Raw genomic sequence first — 16,865 nt, forward strand, 5'->3', positions numbered from 1 at the left:
TTTTTATACTGATTCGATGATTGTACTTCACTGGATACAAGGAGAGGTTGCTAGATGGAAAAGATTTGTAGCTAATAGGATAAGCGATATTCATTCATTAAGTAATATTGATGAATGGTATCATATAGAATCGGGTCAAAATCCTGCGGATTTATTATCTAGGGGTACCACACCTGATAATTTAAAATCATATAATTTATGGTGGTATGGACCTGAATTTTTGTTATTTCCTGATTACTTGGCTAATCTTCAGAATAAAATTCCAGAAAATATGGAAATTCAAAATCAAAAAGTGGTTTGTAATCTCTTTATCAATCATGTTTCAATAGTTAAATTTTCGAGTTTTAATAAAATTCAAAGAATAATAGCTTATATCTTGAGATTTATTAGAAACATAAGGAAGTTTGAAGATTTGCCTCTTATAATTTTATCAAACCAAAGGATATTTTAGATCCAATGGAACTAGATCAAGCATTAAAATTAATTATTTCTCAAGTTCAACAGGAATGTTTTTCAAATGAATTTAATTGTTTAAAACGCAAACTACATTTTATCGAAAAAGAGTAAGATTTTGTGTCTAAGTCCATGTCTTGAGAACGACATTATTAGAGTAGGGGGTAGGTTAAGACAATCTAAATATAACTTTGATAAAAAGCATCCGATTATATTACCCAAATATTAACAGATTTAATTGTAAAACAAGAACATTTTAGGTCATTGCATTGCGGTAGCCAAATGTTATTAAGCTCCATTAGAGATGGATATTGGCCTATCGCTGGACGTAATGTCTGCAAAAAAATTTGTAAATCATGTATTATTTGTTTGAAGGCAAATCCCATTAAGATCAAGTATTTAATGGGCTAAATATAATCTTATATAATAATATAATAATAATATAATATAATCTTCCGTCATATAGAGTAGAAAGTTATTTCCTTTTCCTGAACGTAGGTATAGAATATAGGGGACCTTTTCCTATCAAAGGTCGAAATACCAGAAATGCCAAAATTATAAAGGGATATTTATGTCTGTTCATTTGTTTAAGCACTAAATGCATTCATTTAGAAGTAGTGATTACTACTGACGCATTTTTGACTATGTTTAAAAGATTTACCTACCTGTAGACGGGGAAGGCCAGCTAATGTTTTTAGCGATAATGGGACAAATTTTGTAGGGGTCGAACACGATCTGTCTAATTTGTATGAATTTTTGCTAAATAATTCTCAATATGTTGCTTAAAATTTAGCAAATGATCGGATTTTCTGGAAGTTTATTCCAGCACGATCTCCAAGTTTTGGGCGAATATGGAAGACGGGCATTTAAACAATATTTAAGAAAAATTGCATCTAATACTGCCTATTCTTATGAAGAATTTTCTACCATAATGTGCCAAATCGAAGCGATCCTAAATAGTCGTCCTCTTGCTCCTTTATCCCCTGATCCTGAGGACTTACACCTGCACTTACACCTGCACAATTTTTAATTGGAAGAAGTTTGACAGCCTTACCCGAATATGACTTAACAGCTATCCAGACTAATTGCCTTGACATTTATCAGAAAGTTCAAGTGGTCGTGCAGCACTTTTAGAGACGATGGCAGCAAGAATATATTGGTGAGTTGCAGACGCGATTTAAGCGGAAAGAAGACTTCAAAAATAGGATAAAGATTGGTGCTTTAGTCTTAGTAAAAAATTAAGACTTAGTAAGAAATTAGGACGAGTATTGAAGATATATCCTGGTATGGATCAAATAGTGCGTGTGGTGGACATAAAAACTAATAATGGTATAATCCGCAGATCCGTTAAAAATATCTGTACTTTACCAATAACTGATAAAAAAAAAACTTTCTTGTGTGTGTTTGCTGAAAAAAGTGTAGTTTTTCAAAGCGGGCGGTATGGCTAATATTAAAGACATTATGAACATTGGCAACGTTGCACGTCGTGAGCGTGACGTAATGGAGAAGAAGGATCAGCCCTGGAGCAGTCGAGATTTAGCAAGCAGACGCTTAAATACACACTTTGCCAGTGACACACAATAAAGTCAGTGTTTTTATATATGAAGAACCACGGCTATTTTTTATTATATGCTGAGTTTCGACCAAATATGATTAAGCAATAAATTGTATAAAATAATAAGAATCTTGTTGGTTGATATCAAATCTAAGGATAAAGGACTATATGTGCGATGTACATGATGGCATGTCCTCCTACGGTTGTTTTTGAAATAGATATTCCCTAAATTAATCTTTAAATTTATTTAGATTTAAAAGTTTAAACTCATTGGGTATATTGGTATATAATTCAATAGCATTAAACAGAAAAGATCCTTTGTAAAAAGTAGATTTAAATGTAGGCATGGTGAAGAATCCTTTATTTCTTATGTACTTTACCTCTAGGTATAAACTTATTTTTTAGTTTTATTATTGAAGAAGTTGATAATGGTACTGTAACAATCTTGTGTTCAAAATTTGCTAAATGAAGCTTGCACCTAATTGAGTTTAGCCATTTAGTTTCTTTTATTTTATGTGATATATTTTCATTCCTGTTAATACCATATAATAATCTGCAACAAGAATTTTGCATTTTTTTTATTCTTTCTTTTTCTACTAAACGAAGACATGGCATGTATATAATCACAGTACGAATAATGGCTCAGCACGAGACTATCACATAGTATTTTTTTTAATCTAAAATTAAGCGAATGTCTTTGGCTGTATATTAATTTAAGAGAAAGGAAAATTTTTTTATTTAAATACTTAACGTGCTCGCTGTAACGTAAATTTTTATCGAGGATTAATCCAAGATTTATAGCTGACGTAACATAGGGAAGTTTTGAGCCATCTAAAACAATATCAACGTTTTTCTGAATATTGTTGCTGTTTTTATTATTGACAATAGATAAAAGTTTTGACTTGCTTGAATTAAGTTGCAGATTATGTTGATAAGATAATGTTCTAATAGTTTCCAAGTCCAAATTGACCTTCTGCGACATAGTTAAAGTCTGGCAAGTGGATCTGAAATCTGAAACAGCGGCCACGTTTAACCTCAAAACGTAATTGTGCGGGACTTACTTTCTAATAATATGCAATATAAGATTTTTTACAATCACGAGATATAGAGGGTTTAATGTTAAGTCATTTTGGCTTTAATACGCAATTGTTTTACCATTAAATATGGTACAATTAAATGTTTGTCAAAAAAATGGATCATGTTTAGTAAATCTGGCAACATTATATTCCACCTCTACATTCCTACTTCTACTCCTCTACTTCTTGTATAATAGGGGTCAGGCATTATGAACCTGAACGCTTGTGATTGGTTTCCCTCGCCTCACGTGTTTTTGTTATGAATTATTTCGACAGTTCATTGGACAGCGTCTTTGTCACCTGTTTACAATGCTTGCTGCCGTTTCAAAACATTGATCACTATTGAAGGGCCGACAGTGGCGTAGGTTTTATCGTTGATTTTTGGATTCCGTTTATTTTATATGTTATTTATTATTTTGTTTTATTTGTGGCTATTAGTTAAAAAAACTGATATTAGTGTTGTGTATACCTATAAGTAGGTAGTGTAATTTTCGTAGGTTTGGAGTTTCACTGTTTTATTACTTACATGAAATACCTAATATTCAATTTTTTAGTTTGTTTTATTACTGTCTACATATATACGAATAAGAACATTTATTATAATGAATAAATTCACTGAGGGTAAGGTCCTTCATAGTCAAACGAGGGAAGTGATAGCAAACGTTTACAGGTAAGTTATAATAATTTATTTAAAAAAACATGAAATACATTGTTCCTCTTAAAAAAACAGTAGTTTATATTATATTTTATTGCTTTTTGTATACCAACTATGCATTCAAAATGTTGTTATTAGGATTTGCGATGAAGAAGCTGCAAATAATTCGATGAAATTGCCTCTTAAGCGTAAGCTTGATCGCGTTTCCCTTTATACTTGAGTGTCCGTATCATCTGTGAGAAAAATTCACAAGGAAGATGAAGAAAGGCGACAAAATAACCCTGATGAAATGTTGGCTAGTCCACGGAAAAAACGGCCACGGAAAATGTCGTCGAAAAAGATGACAGTTTTCATTTTCAAATACTTAGGCATTGTATCACCAGATTTTACCTGGAATATAAAGTGGTTTCGACAACTAGAAAATTGTTAAGAAAATTAAAAGAAGAGGCAAATTTTTCTTATTCCAGGGAAACGCTTCGGCTTTTATTAAAGTCAAATGGCTTTTTTTTGGCAAGTGTCAAAATAAGAGGAAAATTTTAATAGAGAGGCCCAATATGCTTTCCTGGAGATACGAATATCTTCGCGAAATACGAAAATATCGTGAAGAAGGCCGAAACATTATTTACTTGGACGAAACTTGGGTGGATAACGATTTGACGTTCAAGAAATGTTGGCAGAGCGATACGGTTACTGGTGTTTTAAAAAATATTAGTTCAACGGGTAAGCATACAATACAAAACAGTGTGTATAAGTTACAGGCATATATTTTTTCACGGGCAAGGACCCGTTAAATTTGAGAAATATATACAGGGTGTCTCACGACGAATAGACGCGATCGATATTTCGGAAACTAATTTTTCAAAAATTTTGAAAATTTGGCAACATGGCACAGTCGATGGGGGCTACACAACTAAAATATTTTGACAGTTGTGACGTTTCCGGTTATACCGGAAGTAGGTGTCAACTTCGTTATTTTAAATGGAACACCCTGTATATTTTTACTTTTTTGGCTTTTACGTGAAATTCTAAGTATATTTTGTGTATAATGTCCTATACCTAAGTGTAACCGTTTTTGACATATTTTTAATTTCATGTGAAAAACTATGTTTATAAGCCCTAACATAATTACCGATTACTCCCTTTTAGTAGCCTTTATTTATTGGTTAGTTTTGGTTTTATTTTAGAGGAAGGACCATTTTAAAAGACTATTTTAAAATTTGGCTAAAAAAAAGATACAGGGTGGTCAAAAACTAGCATTAAAAATTAAAATGAAAAAATCATTAAAAGTCAATTTTTTTAAATGGAAACCCCCTATTTTTATAATTTTTTCATAAAGATAATTAAAAATAAGGTTAACTTTGTATAAGGTTATCTAGTCCGAAAATTGATAGTTTCCGAAATATTGGCAGTTTAAATTTGGCCTAATATTAAAAGCCGTATAATAACACGGCTCAAGGATTGTTGATTAGTTGGGCATGACGGTTGTCATAGTAACCGCTAGAAGCGGCAGTAAGACAATGGATTATATGCATTAAATTTATAAGTTACTTGCTATTTAAGTTTTCTTCGTAGTGTAATTTAATTAAAAAGTGTACATTTCTGTTATAATCCATTATCTTACTGCCGCTTCTAGCGGTTACTATGACAACCGTCATGCCCAACTAATCAACAATCCTTGAGCCGTGTTATTATACGGCTTTTAATATTAGGCCAAATTTAAACTGCCAATATTTCGGAAACTATCAATTTTCGGACTAGATAATCTTATACAAAGTTAACCTTATTTTTAATTATCTTTATGAAAAAATTATAAAAATAGGGGATTTCCAATTAAAAAAAATTGACTTTTAATGATTTTTTCATTTTAATTTTTAATGCTAGTTTTTGACCACCCTGTATCTTTTTTTTAGCCAAATTTTAAAATAGTCTTTTAAAGTGGTCCTTCCTCTAAAATAAAACCAAAACTAACCAATAAATAAAGGCTACTAAAAGGGAGTAATCGGTAATTATGTTAGGGCTTATAAACATAGTTTTTCACATGAAATTAAAAATATGTCAAAAACGGTTACACTTAGGTATAGGACATTATACACAAAATATACTTAGAATTTCACGTAAAAGCCAAAAAAGTAAAAATATACAGGATGTTCCATTTAAAATAACGAAGTTGACACCTACTTCCGGTATAACCGGAAACGTCACAACTGTCAAAATATTTTAGTTGTGTAGCCCCCCTCGACAGTGCCATGTTGCCAAATTTTCAAAATTTTTGGAAAATTAGTTTCTGAAATATCGATCGCGTCTATTCGTCGTGAGACACCCTGTATATATTTTAAATGATATTTTAGGTCGGCTAATAATTGTTCATGCAGGTTCCGACAAGGGTTTTGTGGACAATGCCTGTTTAATATTTAAAGCCGGATTGGCCACAGGTGATTACCATGGCCAAATGAATAGGGAAAATTTTACTAGATGGCTCACGGAAAAACTTCTCCCAAATATACCTGCCAATTCGGTAATAGTGTTAGACAATGCTTCTTATCATTCGGTGCAGAAGGATAAAACCCCAACAAAATCCTCTTTAAAAAGAGATATAATCGCCTGGTTCACTAAGAAAGGTAGCTATAACAACTTAATTAAGCCTTTTGAACTGACAAATTTTAAATATATAAATGTACCTACATAATATGTACATACACGGTGAGCTAATGAAAACTTTCCACCCCAGTTTCTTCAGATATTTTCTTTTAAAAAAAATTTTTGACGATCGTTTTTTGACTTCAGGCGAACAAATTTATTTGGTATTTTCAATCCCTTAACTTTAATAACCCCCATGCGGGGGTGAATATCAACCTCAAAATCTTAAATAGGAAGGGGTGTCGAGTGATACCCTTACCATTTAAAATTTTAGGGTTGATAGTCATCCCTGCGTGGGGTTAAAGTTAAGGGGTTAAAAATACCAAATAAATTTGACCCTTGCAGTCTAATATCGATTGGCAAAAAAAGTTTTTTTTAAGAAAATGGCTTCATATTATTATGTATTACATATACTATATGTTATAGGTATAAGTCACGATGCAAGTTCCAGAAAATTTGATCTTTTCGAGTTGATTTTACGCTACAAACCAAATGGTGACCAAAAAAATTATATAGTAGATCGCATTATAAGGTCCCATGGGCATACTCCATTAAGAACAGCGCCTTATTTATGCAAGTTAAACCCAATAGAATTAGCTTGGGCCAGACTCAAATTTTTAATAAGAAGTCGGAATACTACTGGCAATTTTAACATTACAACCTTAAAGGAGGTTACTGAGGATGCTATATCCTCGATTTCCGAAAATGATGGGCAGAAATTTTGCCAGCACGTCAGAACTGTGGAGGATAAATTCTGGGAAACTGACCAAATCATGGAAAAAATCGAGCCCCTCAAATCCAAAGCCTCTTAAATCTTTGGGTTTTATAATTAGAGACAGCAAGAATTTTGAAATACCAACTATAATAAGATTATATAATGCCTTGGTGGGACCGCACCTGGAATATGCGTCACATATCTGGATGCCTATGACAATAACACATATTGATCAAATTGAAAAAGTTCAAAAAAGATTTGCCAGGTTTCTCTATGTTAGAAAGCACAATGAATATCCTTATATGATCTCATATACGAATATGCTTAAGACTTTTATGATGGAATCTCTTTTAGATAGGAGAAAACAACAAGCGGTGATATGTTTGTTCTTTATTATAAATAACATTAAATCAATATTAAGTAACTGTGACCTTATAAACTTCATCAAAATAAATGTACCAAAAGTCAATTTAAGGATTTGGAATCCACACAATTTATTTTGTGTTATTTCTGATAGTGTGTTTCCAGTAAATAATGTGATGGCAATTACGAACCAGTTCCTTAATCAAGTTCATGTGGATTTATTTAATATGTCTTCTGCAGATCTAAGGCTGACCCTTAAAAATAGATATAGGTAGAATATAGATTTATAGATACAGTGGTAACCTATATATTTTTTTATTAAAAACTATGTTATATTTTTATTTATTTTAATTTTGTTTTTCGTTGTTTTTTGTAGTATTCTAAGATTTTAATTTAATTTTTGTTGCTGCCTTTACATGTAATTACTGCCTGCCTAGTGTTTGTAAAGAAAATCATAAATAAATAAATAAATAAGTTATGAAATTGCAAGATTTTAAACCAATTTGCTCTATGTAGTGATTGGCTATTGGGCAAATATAGGATAATACATTATCGAAATCATAAAAAAATTTAAAGTTAATATTTGGCGATTTGTAAAAAGCGCCTGCAATAAGAGTCAAATTTCCCATTTTAAATTTTAAAAATAAATATTTAAGATGAGAATTTATTTGAGCATCGATTTCCAAAATCGTCATAGAAAGTGTGTTTTTTATGTATGCGCATATTCCGCCTCCCCGAGAAATTGTTCTGTCGACCCTTACAAATGTGTAGTCTGCAACACATAAGAATTCTTATGTGTTATGTGGTCTGCAATTTCCAAAATATTACTGGGGATGTTGTTCCCAGGCCATGTCTCCGTAAGGAAAATATCATCATACTCCTTGGTGTTTAATAGTGTTGAAAATTCATTAAAACTGGATACCAAAGACCTGATATTTAGATATGCAAACTTCATTTATGCTAAACCCTATTTTAATATAATCTATTAGCAAAGATACCCTTAATAGAATTTGTATGTTATATTATTTATCTCTGGCAAGATAATGTTTAGTATTAAGTAAGCAGACAAAAAAAAAACTAATTCTAAGTTATTAAACCGTAAATAACACACTAAAAGCACTCGAAAAAGCTTTAGTTGTACCTACGAAAAAGTAAATGGCTCCGCAATAGAATTACGTTATATTTTGTAAGTCATCAATGGTTGAAATTTTAACTTTTTTATTGTTTAGAAAAATAAAAACGTTATCTTTATAGGTCCGTGATTGATTCTTAAACTTTTTACTCACTCTTAGATACAGGTCATAGTATGCACTTAACAGAAATTCGCATATAAGAAAGTTGGTATCGCGTAACCGTTTTTTTGTAAAAAATATTTTATCCCGTCACCATTGAGGCCCAAATTCTACCAAAATAGGACACGCATTGCTTGACTTTCTGGTTTTATTAGATGTCGATGCGGTTGTATGAAGCCGGTAACATGAACTAATTTCATTTTTGGACAGGATAATATTTAGGTTTGACTGTAAAAACTCAATAATCTCGCTGCGAAAGTCACGGTTGTCGCTCTCAGGTATTTCTCTAATTATGAGTTTTTTATAATTGTTTATTTTTTGAATATTGTTAATTTGCTGTTCATTACACTGGACTTTGGTTTGCAACAATGCAATGTCGTTCTTTAGCGAAGTCATCGAAGTTTTTATTTCTACCTGAAAAAGTCGAAGGTCTTCTTTAAAAGGCATGTCTTGGTTGGATTTTGTATGTATACCTTGTTGAGCTGCATACTCCTCACGTAACTTCTCGAGACCTTGCTGAAGCCTTGCTTCCAGTTCCGCCATCTTTCCGGCCAAATCGGTCGATTTTTCAGATGTGGCTCTAGTATTGATTCTGTTTGGACCTCCCATTTTATTACACCAAAATGCTAAGGTATTTCTCAATGGACACAACGAGTTACGCACAAAAACTATTAATTTAACTTAATTAGTTTAAAAAAATTTAGCGGAGCACAATTGACGCGTATTTATGCCATGGTCGCCGATAATGTCTACCGATAGTGTAGATCGATATCAACATTAGGTTAAATGCGGATTCTGAAAGAACGGATGATTATGTTGCTTTGACTTAAATGGATTCTTTTTGTCATATAGAGGGTCTTCGTAGTTATCATTCAAATTTTACGACCTTCAAAGCTTCATTATTCGCTTTTTTTTAATGGAACAGCCTATATATTTTTTATGCATTTAATGAAGAATTAATAAATGAACATTTTTTATTATGTAAACATATTAGCTATAGCTATAGTCATTTTTAAAATATTTATGATATTAATTCAACAAGCATTTTAAAATGAATAATCGTTTTATTATTATTACATCAAGAGTTCAATGGATCCTCCGTTTTGTTCAAAACATAAATTAATAAACTACGGAAAACTTGTTTGTACTTCATGTAACATTGTGGAGTTACATGAGCAAACGCATCTCGTATTCCTGCTCCATGTCTACTGCCGTTGTAAGTGGATTTTCATAACCAAATTCTTTTATAAATTCCTACAAGAGTAAATCGAATTTTGTTAGGTCAGGCGATCTGGCTGGCCAATTAATGTGTTCGGTCTTGCCAATCCATTTTCCTTCAAAGGTCAAATGTTGAGTGGTATTTCGAGAAAAATATGCAGGAGCTCATTAATGGAACATTTTTAAGTTTTCCGTTCAGATGACTATTTAAAAATAGGGATTGATAATACAGCTTTCAATAATTCCACCCCACGTATTTACTGACTGTCGATCTGCCGTATTAAATAGGGGTTTTCGGATGAATAATAGTCAAAGTTATACCTATCTACGGATCAATTTTTATGAAATGTTGCCTCATCTATAAATGGTGCATAGTTAAATAATATGGAATCGTTTCGTAATTTATTTTTGCTTCAAGTACAAAATTCAAGTCGGATACCAAACCGACTCCCTATCAAAAAGGTCTATATTCATAGATGTGATATGGGTGAAAATGATTTCTTTATAAAATTCATTGCACTGATCTTTTACCTATTCTAACTGCTCTTCCGATAGTAAGTTGAAGTAAGTTAGGTGAGGATCTTCGACTACCGCTAATCACGCACACATTCACACACATCTAACTCTTTCTCCTAATTAGTAACGGGCCTCATTTATTGTATCTTTGGGTAACAAGCATCCCTGTGTCCACAAATCTCGATCAGTAATAACCTTCTCTATCAGAATAACGAGCCCCAAACATTCGAGATGCTAAAAGCCAATTTGTTTCACATTCACCCAACACAAATATCATGTCAACAAGTTCGTCCGTGCTTAAATGCATATTATATGCAATTTTCATTTAGAAATCTTTTTAACAAAACTTTCATTTGAAACAAAGTTACGGAAATGCAAATAACTGAGTACTTAGTTAATAGAAAACACACAACGGCATTGTCATCAAAAATGTTAAAAATTTATTTAGAAAAACAGATGAAATATTTTGCTGGCATTTTTTTAGAATACATATTTCCTGGTTCTTATTTAAAAAAATCTCTCTACAGATAATTATTGTGAATATTTTAAAAACGACTAAAGATAGCTTATATGTTTACATAATAAAAAATGTCCATTTATCAATTCTTTATTAAATGTATAAAGAATATACAGGTTGTTTTATTTAAAAAAGGTGAGAAATGAAGCTTTGATATTGGTGAATGATAACGATGAACACCCTGTATATGACAGAAAGAAACCGTTTAAGTCAAAGTAGTCCTTCATTCTTCGAGAATTTAAATTAAACCTAATATTGACAATACATTACAAATTCTGATGCCAAGATAAAATTAAATGATGTAGTGATTTTTTTTTGTAAAAAAAAATCATTACCGTCAAACTGTCCAAGACAAAGTAGTCATATTTAGCGCACTTACTAAGTACCTCAGATGGTCCCAAAAATGAAATAAAAAGAATGGTACTCCTTGTAAAAAAATGCCGCGAAGCACTGTTGCAGTACCCTGTATTTGTATATTTATTAAGAAATTTACTTAAGAAATCTTTTTTGTCCAGGACTTAAGAACTTTATAACTTTTTCGGTATAAAACTGAATTATTTGTAAATTACTATTTGGATTTTATTGAAATTATGCTTTTTTGACGTAGCTTTTCCAATTACATATAAAAAAGATTATTTCATTACCATTTCGTATGATTTTTCATACGAAAAAAAAAGCTGAGATGGCGATATACGAATTAAATTAAACATTTTCCAATGAATTATTTTTTTTTTATTCCAGGAAATTTATTATTGATTTATTTTAAATAAATGGGAATCTATAATTTGTATTAAATAATAATTTAAACAATTTCATTTATAACACTAAAATTCCAGGAAATGAGTAAGCTCTCTGAATTAAATTAAAATCAGTCCAGGAGCTTAAAAGATAAAAAAATCTAGATTTTTTTCTATATAATTTTAAAATGTCAATAAGAAAAAGAATAGACTTTTTTATCTTTACTTACTTATCCATCTTTACTTACTTTTCCATATCATTGATTCATTTTTTAATTACTATCTGAATCTTCTAAAATGTTTTTTTTTGGATAAGAGTAAAATAGTATTTGTATTACGAGTAAAAATAGACTTATATTCTTATGAATGCAGAAAGTTTATTCCTAAAAAATAAAGACTAATTTACAGATTTTTTTATATCACGACAGTTGACCTTGATATTTTGATAATTTCAAGCAGCTAATGGCGATTAATTTTATTTTTATTATGCGCGGTTCATCACATATTCATGATATTTGGTACTGCTGGTTCAGGATTTATACATTTATATTTACCAACAGCTGATCATAAATTTATAATTCTAAAAATGCATATTTTTGTTATTCCTTCCGTAAATTAATTTTTTTTTCATTGCAGCCACTTAAATATTATAGGCATTTGAATATCAGTTAATAATAATTAAAAGAGTTAATTCATATTTTTTTCCATACCAACATTATACCTTAAATATTTTTATGAATAGCCTAGAAAGTTTATTATCCATGATATTATACTAAAAAATAAAAAAATGTTCACAGATTTTTAGGCAGCTCACCATTAATCGATAATTACAAGCAGTTAAAAAGTTATTCTGTTTTTCTTTATCAATAACTGAAGAACTATTAAATTTGTTTTATAATTTTCAGGAAATTAGTCAGGATTTATACTTATATTATATTAATAGTAATAATAATTTTTATTGGAATAGCTCAAATAATAATACATAAAACAGGTATGCTCATACATAAATGTAAACAGAAAAGTAGCATTAATGCTTATGGGAGCAAAGCCTAGCTTTAATAATTATTCACATTTACCTATCAAAAAACAATATAGTCATCTTATATTTTACAATAAATTTAAATTATAAAAAAATAAAAACAAAATATATCTATGTCTAAACTAGTTTTTATAAAAAACAAATAAAATATAATTAATAGGATTTTTTGCTCCAGGAAAATTAAAAAAAAACAATAGTGAAATTAAAAAACTGGCTAAATTAAAAACAAACTATAAAATAAAATTATCATCAATAACATCTGGTTTAAACCTTTTCCTAAACTGACCTATTGGAATTAGGAATGAAATTGTGAAATTTAATTGCATTATATATAAAACTTAAATAGGACTTGTGGGACTAGGAAGGCGTTTAAAACTCGAAAAGTTAAAAGTCACCGTAACTGACCAGATAAAAGTTTTTTTTTCACGATCTTGAAACATGTAAAAAATAGCTGTAAATGCCTAAAAAAGATTGAAAAGTAACCGTAGCTACCTGGACAATACTACCTGGACATATAACATATATAGGACTACTAGTTCAGGGGCTTAAGAAATATTGATATTCTATATCACAGACTGCAATTACTGTCTGAATCTTGGAAGACTATATTTTTCTAAATAAGTTTAGCCAATTATATAAAAAAATATTATTTTATTACTTTTGCTTGTAGAAATTAAAATTTTCCATCTATTATTTGTAATAGGAATAGACTTATAAATTTACAAATGTAGAAAGTTCATCCCTGAAAATGAATCAACCATAAATCGATAATTTCAAGCAGTGTATTAATTATATTTTTATTCAAGAAATAAAAATTAAACATTTTAAAATAAATTTAGAATTTCCTCCAAAGTCCAGTAAGTTCATTTATGGTTTAACACTAGAAAATTAAAATTAATTTATATATGCCTTATTCAAGGCAGATCATGACCGTAAACTGTGGTCCAATTAAATTCTCATTCTACACAGTCATATTTTATGATTTATTTACTTTAGGGAACTGAGTATTGTAGGTATTTATTTATTAAAGAAGTTAACCGATATTTTTTTATATTCAAGAAAATTATAATGTAAAGATTTATATGTACAATCCAGAAAGTCTATTTCTGATTTAGCATTAAAAATTTAAATGAATTCACAGATTTTTATTCCTGGCAGCTAAACCTATAAATCGATAATTTTAAGTAGTAAATACCTTGTTCCATTCCAAATTAATAGAATTATTATTTAAAGATTTTGTTCAATAATTATTAATAAATGACTAAATGGCAGCTGAATTAAATAATTTATAAATTAATTATTTAATTCAGCTGCCTAGAAATATGTTAATCTTATTCCGAAAAATAAGAGCGTTGATTGAATAATAAGATGAATACTATTATTCAATCAACGGTAGGAGGGCATTAAAAATCACAATAATTCCCGATAAAAAATTGAAAAGGGATGCTAGTTGAAAAAAACCTTAAAAGTTATTTCAGGGCTCAAAAAGTTAAAAATTAACCGTAACTACTTGGAAATAAATAAAAATTAATCCATTTGCTGGAAAAAACATAAAAAATCGAAGATTTTTTTATAGTAACTTAAAAATTTCAGGAAATAAAATAAAATAGATCTTTTTTAAATAAATTTTTGAATTACAGTCTGGATTTTCTAAGAAATGTATGTTTTTTAATGTATTCTACCCAATTAACTAAATCAAATTTGTAATACTTATTCCGTATGATATATCAAGCTGAGAGGGCGACACGAGAATAAAAATTAAACTTTTTCCAATGAATTACATTTTCTTAGGTCCAGGAGATTTATCCATGATTTATCACTAAAAAACAAACATTATATTACTAATTTTTTCTTTCAGGCAGTTGACCACAAGTCGATAATGTTAAGCATATAACTGTGTTCAATTAATTTTTTTTTCTCTTCAGCTAAACATACATTTATGATTTTTTTTGTCCTGCTAGTTTATTATTTATACATTTTACAGCATTTTTATTTTGCAGCAACTATAGATGCATAATTAAAAGAATTTGTATATACAGGGTGATTTTCAACCTATGCGCATAAACTTGTGAAATGGTAGATGAAGATCAATAATGAGTAATAATGAGAAAAAAATGTAGTAAAATATTTTTGGTTTCCGAAATAAAGTTAAACAAATGTCAACAGAACGTGTATCAGACGTACTTATTTTGTTTATTATTAACTGATAGTAAACAAGTCATAATGTTTGGAATTTGTTGTTTGGAATCTTTAGCAGTACTTAGTTTGTTGGTGGCTGTGATCGTTTTCGATTGTTATTTTCATACGAACAAAATAAAAGCGTCAAATAAAATGGCGCACATTTTTACCAACGAAGAACTTGTCGACATGGTTTTGGTTTACGGAGAAACGCATCAGAATGCAGTGGCAGCAGCTGATCTATATGCCCAAAGATTTCCCCGAAGATATCACCCGAGACGTGGGGCTTTCTTACGTGTTATTCAGCGGGGTAGAAAAACTGGCAATTTGCGGCCGCGGCCTGGACAAAATGGAGGAGCTATTAGACCTAAGCACATTCTAAATCTGGAGGAGGATATTTTAGAGGTTATCGAAGAACAACCTGGAATTAGCACTAGGACCATTGCAGCGCGATTTGGAATATCGCAATCTACAAGTTGGCAAATTTTAAGGCACCAGTTGCTGTACCCGTTTCATGTGCAGAGGGTACAAGCCCTACTTCCAAGAGATTTGCCGCTTCGAGTACACTTTTGTGAGTGGTTGTTACATCACCAGCAGTTAAGCCCAAACTTTACCATGAACATTTTAGTTACGGATGAGGCATATTTTACGAGCAATGGAATTTTCAACTTTCATAATACTCATTACTGGGCTTTGGAAAATCCGCATATTACACGGAGAACATACTTTCAACAACGTTTTTCTGTAAATGTATGGGCTGGAATTCTGAATAGAATGTTCCTTGAAAATGTGAATCTTAACGTTAGACAGAACATGTGGTTTCTTCATGATGGTGCTCCACCACATTTTTCACGACCAGTAGGACAAAATTTAGATCGTGTGTTTCCCGGACGATGGATAGGCCGTGATGGTCCAGTTGGGTGGCCCCCTCGCTCGCCTGACCTTAATCCATTAGACTTTTATTTGTGGGGTCATATGAAAACAATGGTGTATATAAACGAAGTTGATACTGAGCAAGAGCTACGATATCGCATAAACGCTGCCAGTGACGCAATTCGCCTACAGCCTGGTTTGGCCCGTGCATGTACGTCTTCATGGATTCATGAAGCTTCTTTGAGCTCAAGTCTGTATCGAAAATAATGGAAACAACTTCGAACAGTTGCTTTAAATTAGTTAAAATTAAACACGTTAAAAAATACACGTTTTTTATTTAAAAAAATATGGATATTTCCAAAACTAAAAATATTTTACTACATCTTTTTTTCATTATTACTCATTATTACTCATCAGCTATCATTTCCCAAGTTTATGCGCATAGGTTGAAAATCACCCTATATACATCACTTTGTTATTCAATGTAGTTGATCATAAATTAGTTTTTTATTGTTATTTTAGAAAGTTAATTATTTATTTATGTTAATTAAATGACTTAATCCATATTTTTTTCCTACCTTTACTTATTCCACATAAATTATTTCAGCTTGAAAAACTTCATCTCAACTGCCTGGAAAATAATCAAAAATTATTACAGATGATTGGAGCTCATTAAAAAGCATTTTAACCGCCTGGACAAATTTTAATAAGGACTTTAGCTTTCAAATAAATGTATAATTTTTTTCAGGAGATTGAAGTATATCCTTATTACCTTAAAGACCTGGTCCAATTTTAAATGTGACTATCTTGGAAAAAAATTAAAAGTAAGTACCTGGGAATAATTAAAATTAATCCTGCTGCCTGAAAAACACGAAAGATCTAACATTTTTTACCGATTTTACCTTTTCTTTATACCATCGATTTATATATCTAAATTACACTCATGATTTTTTGACATAAACCATATTGAAAAAAAAAATGCATATTTCGTCACAAAAAAAATTAATTTTAAAAGCATTTTTCGATCCCGTAGCATTAAGG

General features: G+C 30.5%; 1 protein-coding gene across 5 annotated transcripts in view; it reads right to left on the minus strand.

Annotated features, from left to right (window-relative positions):
- Positions 1-16,865, minus strand: part of LOC126742578 (follistatin-related protein 4-like) — a 483,850-nt gene that overhangs the window by 112,010 nt on the left and 354,975 nt on the right. The window lies entirely within an intron of this gene.

This window comes from Anthonomus grandis, chromosome 1 (assembly GCF_022605725.1).
Source record: "Anthonomus grandis grandis chromosome 1, icAntGran1.3, whole genome shotgun sequence".
Taxonomy (NCBI): Eukaryota; Metazoa; Arthropoda; class Insecta; order Coleoptera; family Curculionidae; genus Anthonomus; species Anthonomus grandis.